The sequence below is a fragment of the Asparagus officinalis genome, chromosome 7 (genome assembly GCF_001876935.1).
Source record: "Asparagus officinalis chromosome 7, Aspof.V1, whole genome shotgun sequence".
In the NCBI taxonomy this organism is placed as follows: domain Eukaryota; kingdom Viridiplantae; phylum Streptophyta; class Magnoliopsida; order Asparagales; family Asparagaceae; genus Asparagus; species Asparagus officinalis.
The window spans coordinates 145127276-145137275 of NC_033800.1; positions in this window are offsets into that span (position 1 = coordinate 145127276).

Below are 10000 nucleotides of genomic sequence, written 5' to 3' on the forward strand. Positions count from 1 at the left end.
GTTAAGGAGTTCAAAATTAGTAGCCTCATATATGATTGTGAATTTTTTTTTAAATGCTTCCAAATGAATATATTAATGCTATATTTTCTCGATTTACTAACATCATAAATGAATTGCATGTCCTTGATAAGAAGTTGACGAACTAAGAGATGAACTACAAAATTTTTTATTCTTTAAGGGGGTGTGGGAGCCCAAAGCTACAACCATCAAGGAAGCTCATGATCCACTTACTCTTGATGGTCTCATTGTCAAGCTCAAGGTCCATGAGAAGAAGATAAAGGAGGAGGAGGAAGGGCCCCTAAAGGCAACTGAGGAGCCATATCAAACATTGAAGACTATTGCGCTCAAAGGAGCAATTAATGACTCATTTTCCTCGGATAGTAAAGTCGATGTATATAGAGAAGTGGCACACCTCTCTAGAAGGATATCAAGGTTAATCAAAATGAATAAAAATCTTAAGAATCGATCTAACAACAAATTTCCTTCTCATATTTGTAAATGCTTCGAATGCAATGAACCGGGACACTTAGCTAAGGATTCTCCCAAGCTTAAGGAGAGGTACTTGAAGTACAAAAAGAAGAGGGTTATGTACGTCGAATAGGATAAATCTGAACCAAGTGATTCCGATAGCGAAGACGAGGGCACCAAGATTTCTCTTCATGACCCAAACATTTTCTTCATGGCTCATGAAGATGAGGTACAATCCGAAATCGAAAGTGCATCATTCTTTATGCAATGTGAACTAGAAAACGCATTAGAAGAATTAAATATTGAATTTAAAAGAGTAGAAAAAGAAAACTCTTCGTTCAAAAAATTACATGTTTCTTATGATTCTATGTTTGAGCAACTACAATCTTCTCTTTCTCTAAAATATGAAATGATAGGAGATCTAAACTTTGAAAACAAACAACTAAGATCTAAAATTAAGAGACTAGAAATTGAAAATAATAGAATAAAATCTAATCATACATACTCTAGTCGTTATCATGTTGATAGAAGATGGTATCATAAATCTTATGCTCCTACATAAAAGGAAAAGTTTTTGTGCATATATTGTATGAAATATGGTCATATCTCTACTCATTATAGGAATAAAAATAACACTAATTCTTATGAGTTAATGTGGGTACCTAAGGGTACCAAAAATACTAACATTCAAGGACCCAAAGTTTGGGTACCTAAAGGTTCTACAACTTATTTACATGTATGGAATGTCTCGCACAAGATGTAAGGAGTTATGGTACTTTGATAGTGGTTGATCACATCACATGACGGGCAACAAGAAATTATTTGCACACCTATCAAGGATTGAAGGAGGCAATATCTCCTTTGGAGGTGGTGAGAAAGGTAAAATTATAGGTATTGGAAATATTGGTAAGATACATTCTCCCATAATTGAGAATGTTTATTTTATTAAAGGACTAAATCATAATCTTCTTAGTATTAGTCAATTAAGTGATAAAGGCTTTGATATATATATTTTTAAACCGGATAAATGTATTGTTAGTATGAATGATAAAATCATTTTTATTGCTTTTAGAAGATCTAATGTTTATATTTTTGAGATGAATGAACTAATAGATCAAGATGTAAAGTGTCTTGTCATGATGGATAAAGATCCATAGATTTGGCATAAGAGACTTGGACACGCTAACATGAAAATAATATCTAAGCTATCCAAGAAAAATCTAGTAAAAGGGCTACCAAATCTATCCTTTGTCAAAGATTCTAATTGTGAAGATTGTGCTAAAGGTAAGCAAACCAAGAATACCTTCAAATGCATTAATGAGGTATCTACTTCTAAACCTTTGCAATTATTATATCTTGATCTCTTTGGTCCTATGTGTGTTGCCTCTCTAGGAGGTAATCATTATGTATTTGTTATCGTTGTATGATTTTTCACGTTTTACATGGATAATCTTGTTAGACCCTAGAGGGGGGTGATTAGGGTCTTAAGCTAATCTAATCTGATTTTATGTCAATTAAAAATAATACAAATATATTCTTGCAAGATAGATATACAAGAGTTATAAGCAAGAATAAGCAATATGAATAAAGAGATATATCCTAGCAAAGAGGTAATATATGCAAGGATATATAAACTAACACAAGATTGAAATAAACATAAATAAGATAAGAGTGATAGTGTAAATAAACAATGCAAACACACAATATGATCACGGAGTTCGGACCTTCCATCCTACGTTTCCGCTCCCTACTCTCAAGGAGAAATCAACTATCACAATCGGGTTTTCTACGATCATCTGAATAACGTTTACACCTCACAATGTATGTTTTCAACATTCACCAATTAACATTCACAATCACTCACAATGTCGGTTTTCAACGCTCACCGATCAACGTTCACTCCTCACACTCGGTTTTCTAGCTCACCAAAAACTTTACAACACTAATAATGTAACAACAAATATGTTCTCAATAATAGATGAGAACTCAATGAAAGCTCACACTCAATTGTTACAACTCTTACCAACCCAAATAAACTTTGTATAAAAATACAATAATCTCAAGTGGGTGTGTGTAGCAATGAGTGAAATTAAATCAAAACTAAACTCAAAATAAAACTAGCTTTAATAAGATGATAATCAAATAAATAGATATAAAGCTAGAAATAGAGTTTAGAAAACTTCTTAATAGATCAAGAGGTAGAGGAGAAAGGTTGGATGCTCAAACACCAATGGTTGATCTCCTCAAGCTCTTATGAAATTAATATCACAAAACAAACTTTCAATTTGCTTAAAAGCTTTTTAAACAAAACTTAAACCAAACACAATCCCTTGTTAAAACTTGTTTAAAACACTCTCTTGGGTGTGAAAAATAGTTATGGCAAAGGGGTATATATAGGGTAGAAGAAAACAACCCAAAAAATCCCAAAAACCCACTAAAAAACCAAAAAACTGAAATTACCATTACTGTTCAACGGTCGGGTGCTACAGTAACGGCGGTCGATCGTGCTACAGTGCGGTCGACCGTACTGTTCACGGACAGTTTTTGTTTTTGATAAATTCTAGAATTTTATGTATCTGACTTTGTAAAATCAATTAAAATCAGTAAATAAACTCCAAAAATCATGAAAATTTAAGGGAATGTTCTAGACGTATAGATAAACATGTTAGAGAAAGAATTTCTAAAATATCTCCTTCTAGTTGAGAGAAATAAATGTTTGAACACAAATATATAGTATCTGAAAAAACTACAGAAATTACGGTTTGTAAATTCAATTGAAAATAACAAAATAACTCCAAAAATAGTAAAACTTAGAGAAATGTTTGTATATATGATGATAAATATGTAAACGAAGAAATTTTTCAAATCGCATTTCCTAATTGTTAAAACGCATCAGTTTTACAAAAACATGCACGAACATGTGCACAGACATGAGCTAATTAAAAACTTGATTTTGTAAATTCAAATAAACATAAAAAATTAATTATAAAATTGATAAAACTTTGGAAAACATTTACAAACATAAAATTGAATATGTTAGAAAAAATTTTCTCAAATTGAATTTCCCATTTGTGAAAACTCATGTATTTTGCAAGTGTGTCCAAAACATAAAAATGTGATATACAAGAAATTTGATGTTTTGCCATAAATAATATTTTAAAACCCTATGAAATAATTTTATAGACTTAATAAAATATGCAGCTCAACTTGGTACACTTGCGGATGAAGCTAAAACTTAGATCTTCAATTTGAATTATATAGGCTTCACTCCATAATTCCGCCAACCTCCATTGGATATGATCGTGAATGCGCAATTCCATCCATCCTCCAACATGTTGTTTGTCTACAATAAATAAGAAAACACAAATACTAGAAAAATAATATTAGTGATAAATTATTTTTTTAAATATCATCAAAACAAAGAGGCCAACATTCTCCCCCTTTTTGATGATAACAAACAATTTATAAAAAGATATATATGCATAAAAGGAAAGAATATATAATTTAGAATTATCATGCATATAAACAAAAAGGATATACTCATAATATTTCTCCCCCTTTGACAATATCAAAAAGGAGACAAAAGGATAAAGAGAGCAAAAGCTTCCCCTACATATAAGTATGGGTGTGTATAAAACAAATATAAGGATTGCTCGCCTTATCAAAATGCCTTACAGGACACATGAAATGAATGCTAAGGCAAACATATGAGCAAGCATAAATAAAAAAATGCTAAATATAACTCACATACAATAAGACAATGAGAACACATATAGATATGTCATTATGAAGATAACGTCTCATTACACTAACATAAAAACCATGTATAAAATAGATTTATGAAATCAAAAGAAAAGGAAAAATTATGCAAACTGTTTTCAAATGAAAAAAAATCACACAAATGAAATCATAAACCAAGATTTAAACCTAAAAATGATGTTTGATCAATAAAGTAAGTTTTCTTTATAGAACTTGATCAAACCACACATAGAATGCATTATAAATCATATTTGAATTTTGAATTATCTATTTTTGTTTATATAATGAATTCAAAGCAACAAATCAAAACGAAATTTTTGACAAAAGAAATGCAAGAGAAGCAACAATATATCAAGCTCTTAAGCTTGTTCCAACCCATATAAAGATTATTAGAACCCGGTAAACAAGATTTGGGAATAAACACCCAATAAACCCAGGGGGTTATATAAACACAATCCTCTCATCAAAATCGAAGCTAATAATCATGAAAACAAAAGAATTGATCAAGGAAAAATTATTTTCATATTCAAAAATTTCTAAGCACAATTTTCAAAACCAAGAAAAAGAAAACTAAAAAATTAAAATTCTTGGTTAAAAAAATTAAATTTACTTTGCTACCCAAGTATCTTGATACCAAGAGATTTAGGGACATGCCCCATATCTTTCAAGCTCAAAGCCCTAGGGTTATGAACCATCTTGGGCACATGTGGTACACTAACACGGTCAAAGCAATAATCACTTAAATGACCCTTTCGATTGTAATTTGTGCAATGAAAGAGATCCATTTATTTTTGTGGACCATTAGCTCATGCACGTGAATCATTTACAAATAAATATTGTCTTTTAAAATTATTTTGCAAATGAGAAACATTCTTAAATAATAGTCTATTTGGAACATATTGCAACTTAGAAGCTTTTTGCAAATCATAACAAAATTTTGCAAGATGTCTAAACCTACCACAAACATCATATTTAAAAACATGTGGTCTACTAGAAACATTTGGCAAATGAGATTTATTACCTACCACAAACATCATATTTAAAAACATGTGGTCTACTAGAAACATTTGGCAAATGAGATTTATTTTTTAAATCAAAACAATATTTTTAAAAACATGTGGTCTACTAGAAACATTTGGCAAATGAGATTTATTTTTTAAATCAAAACAATATTCGTCCAAATGACCAAAACGACCACAATGATCACACTTGAACACACTAACATGCTTATGATGAACTTTGTGAGAATGAGCATGTGAATGTGTAAGTGTACAAGATGAAGAAGCTACATGAGATGCACAAGGAGCATTAGAATTCTTATGTTTGTGTGCATCATAGCAAAATTTGGCTAAATGGCCTTTACGGTCGCAAATAGAGCACTTGTAAACTTTATTATATATGTGTGCATAATGAGTAGATGATTTTGACTTAGACTTAGCACACATATCCATAAGCTTCTTATGATTATTAATACATGTTTTCAAAGTTGAATCTAAAGATAAAATATAGTTTTTAATATTGTTCAACTCATCATTAGATACATATGCATTAACATTAGAAGTAGAACATAAATAGTCATTTATGAAACAGGCAATATTATTTTTTATGTTCTCTACTTCTAACATGACATTAATCTTAGCATGAGATAGGATAGCAATTGATAAGGTTAATTTTTCATTTTTCAAATTTAATAAGTCATTGTTTTCTTTAAGCATAGTATTTTCTTTTGCAATGACATTAAATTTGGACACTAGCTTCTCATGATCGGATTTTAAAATTACATGCTTACTTTGTAAATCAATAAAAGCTTTATGCAATTTGTTAAAGGCATACAATAATTTTTTGGAAGCACAAGCAAGTTCATCCCTAGATAAATAATTTATGGATTCGAACTCGCAAACCTCACTAGGGCTATCGCCTAGTGCGCGTGTGCATGACGCTCCTTTTGAACTTGAAGCGGGATCCTCCAAAGCTTGTCGGATCGCCTCCAAGTCCCCTTGGTATGCTTCAATAAGTTTTTATAAGGTGTAAGCACTATCAAAATGAACAAACTTGTTAAACAAAGATGAATCAAATGCATTATGTAAGAATTCTAACAAGAGCTTGTTCATAATAAATAATCTTTTATCATTTTTATTCCACTTGTATTTCTCTAATGTAGGCACAATATAAGCACAATCAATGACTTCTCATAAATTAACATTTTTAGATTGAGTAAATATTTTGAATCTAAAATACCATTGAGCATAAGTGAAAACATTGGATTTAGGAGCAACACTAGAATCATAGCCTAAACAAGATGCATCATTCATATCCATAATTTATAAAAATATGCAAGTAAGATATAAATACAATTAAAATAAGATTAGCATAAACAGATACCTTGGATCTTTAACTCAAGGTGATTAGACCTTAAATTAAAGACCACCAAGCTCCGATACCAATTGTTAGACCCTAGAGAGGGGGTGATTAGGGTCTTAAGCTAATCTAATCTGATTTTATACCAATTAAAACTAATACAAATATATTCTTGCAAGATAGATATACAAGAGTTATAAGCAAGAATAAGCAATATGAATAAAGAGATATATCCTAGCAAAGAGGTAATATATGCAAGGATATATAAACTAACATAAGGGTGAAATAAACATAAACAAGATAAGAATGATAGTGTAAATAAACAACGAAACACACAATATGATCACGGAGTTTGGACCTTCCGTCCTACGTCTCCGCTCCCCACTTCCGGGCAGAAATCCACTATCATAACCGGGTTTTCTACGCTCACCCGAATAACATTTATACCTCACAATGTTTGTTTTTAACATTCACCGATCAATGTTCGCAATCACTCATAATGTCAATTTTCAATGCTCACCGATCAACGTTCACTCCTCACACTCGGTTTTCTAGCTCATCGAAAATTTTACAACACTAACAATATAACAACAAATATGTTCTCTATAATAGATGAGAACTCAATGAAAGCTTACACTCAATTGATACAACCCTCACTAACCCAAATATACTATGAATGAAAATACAATAATCTCAAGTGGGTGTGTGTAACAATGAGTGAAATCAAATCAAAACTAAACTCAAAATAAAACTAGCTTTAATAAGATGATAATCAAACAAATAGATATAAAGCTAGAAATAGAGTTTAGAAAACTTCTCAATATATCAAGAGGTAGAGGAGAAAGGTTGGATGCTCAAACACCAATGGTTGATCTCCTCAAGCTCTTGTGAAATTGATATTACAAAACAAACTCTTAATTTGTTTAAAAGTTTTTTAAACAAAACTTAAACCAAACACAAACCCTTGTTAAAACTTGTTTAAAACACTCTCTTGGGTGTGAAAAATAGTTATGATAAAGGGGTATATATAGGGTAGAAGAAAAAAACCCAAAAAAATCTCAACTCACTAAAAAACCAAAAAGCAAAAGTTACCGTTACTGTTCAATGGTCGGGTGCTACAGTAATGATGGTTGACCGCATTACAGTACGGTCGACCGCACTGTTCACGGACAGTTTCTGTTTTTGATAAATTCTAGAATTTTACGTATCTGACTTTGTAAAATCAATTAAAATTAGTAAATAAACTCCAAAAATCATGAACATTTAAGGGAATGTTCTAGACATATAGATAAACATGTTAGAGAAAGAATTTCTAAAATATCTCCTTCTAGTTGAGAGAAATAAATATTTGAACACAGATATATAGTATCTAAAAAAATTATAAAAAATACGGTTTTGTAAATTCAATTAAAAATAACAAAACAACTCCAAAAATAGTAAAACTTGTGGAAATGTTTGTATATATAATGATAAACATGTAAACAAAGAAATTTTTCAAATGCATTTCCTAATTGTGAAAACGCATCAGTTTTGCAAAAATATGCACGAACATGTGCACGAACATGAGCTAATTAAAACCTTAATTTTGTAAATTCAAATAAACATAACAAATTAATTCCAAATTTGATAAAACTTTGGAAAACTTTTATAAACATGAAATTGAACATGTTAGAAAAATAATTTCTCAAATTGAGTTTCACATTTGTGAAAACTCATGTATTTTGTAAGTGTGTCCAAAACATAAAAATGTGATATACATGAAATTTGATGTTTTAACATAAACAATATTTTGAAACTCTATGAAATAATTTTATAGACTTAATAAAATATGTATACAATAACTGTTAAGTCTATAAATCAAAATTTTTGTATATATATATAACTATATATATAAAAAACCAAATATGTGTGTGTATATATGATTGAGCTTAAAGTACTAACACACATAATATAAAACCTAAACTAAATATACCCAAGCTTGATTGATTTTTAATGTAGCTCAACTTGGTATACTTGCGGATGAAGCTAAAGCTTGGATCTTCAATTTGAATTACATAGGCTTCACTCTATAATTTCGCCAACCTCCATTGGATATGATCGTGAATGCATAATTCCATCCATCCCCCAACATATTGTTTATCTATAATAAATGAAAAACACAAATACTAGATAAATAATATTAGTGGTAAATTATTTATTAAACATCATCAAAACAAAGAGGCTAATAAATCTTTCTTGCAAATAAAGATGAATGTTTTAAAAACTTTTTTAATTTTGTAAAAAGAATTGAAAATAAAAAAAGATTTAAAAATTGTTAAAATTAGAAGCAATGAATTTCAAAATACATTTTTTGATGATTTTTGTGCTCATTGTGGTATAACTCATATATTTTTGCTCCTAGAATACCACAACAAAATGGTATTGTTAAACGAAAAAAATCGGACCATACAAGAGATGACACGTACAATGATAAATGTTTTCTTTCTGCCTAAGTATTTTTGGGTGAAATCCTTGAATACGGATTGCCATGTTTTAAATTGTGTCTTGATTAGACCTAAATTTAAGAAAACTCCTTATGAACTCTTTTTTTGGTAAAACCTCATATATTGGATATTTTCATATTTTTGGTTGTAAATATTTTATCTTAAACACTAAAGACCACCATGTTAAGTTTGACTCAAAATATGATGTTGGTATATTTTTGGGATATGCATCTAGAAGTAAGGCTTATAGGGTCTTCAACAAATGAACACTTGTTGTTGAAAAGTCTATAAACGTTACTTTTAATGAGACTAATGTTGATTTGTAAGATAGTTTGCCTAGGGATGATGATGATATTGAAGGAGGATTGGAGCTTTTGCAAATAAATGACAAACCCTCAATAGATGTACAAAGTGATAGAAAAGCAACAACATACAAAATCAAGAAGAACTCTCCAAGGCATGGAAGTTTGCACCGGATCATCCAAAGGAACAAATAATAGGAAGTCCATCACAAGGGATTCTAACTCGTTCAAAAGCCTTGAGTAAGTGTGGTAGTGTACTTTCTTATCTCAAATAGAACCTAAAAGAATTAATGATGCTTTAAAAGATGAGTTTTGGGTTTTAGCAAGGTATGATAAACTAAACAATTTTGAAAAAAAAATAATATATGGAAATTAGTTCCTAGACCTAATAATGTTCATGTTATTGGTACTAAATGAATTTTTAGAAATAAACTTGACGAACATGGCATAGTGACTAGAAATAAAGCTAGTTTAGTTGCCTAAGGATACAATCAAGAAGAAGGCATAGACTATGATGAAACTTTTGTACCGGTTGCAAGATTAGAATCTATTAGGATGTTTTTAGCCTTTGCTAGTTTTAAAGATTTCAAACTATTTCAAATAGATGTTAAAAATGCTTTTTAAATGGTT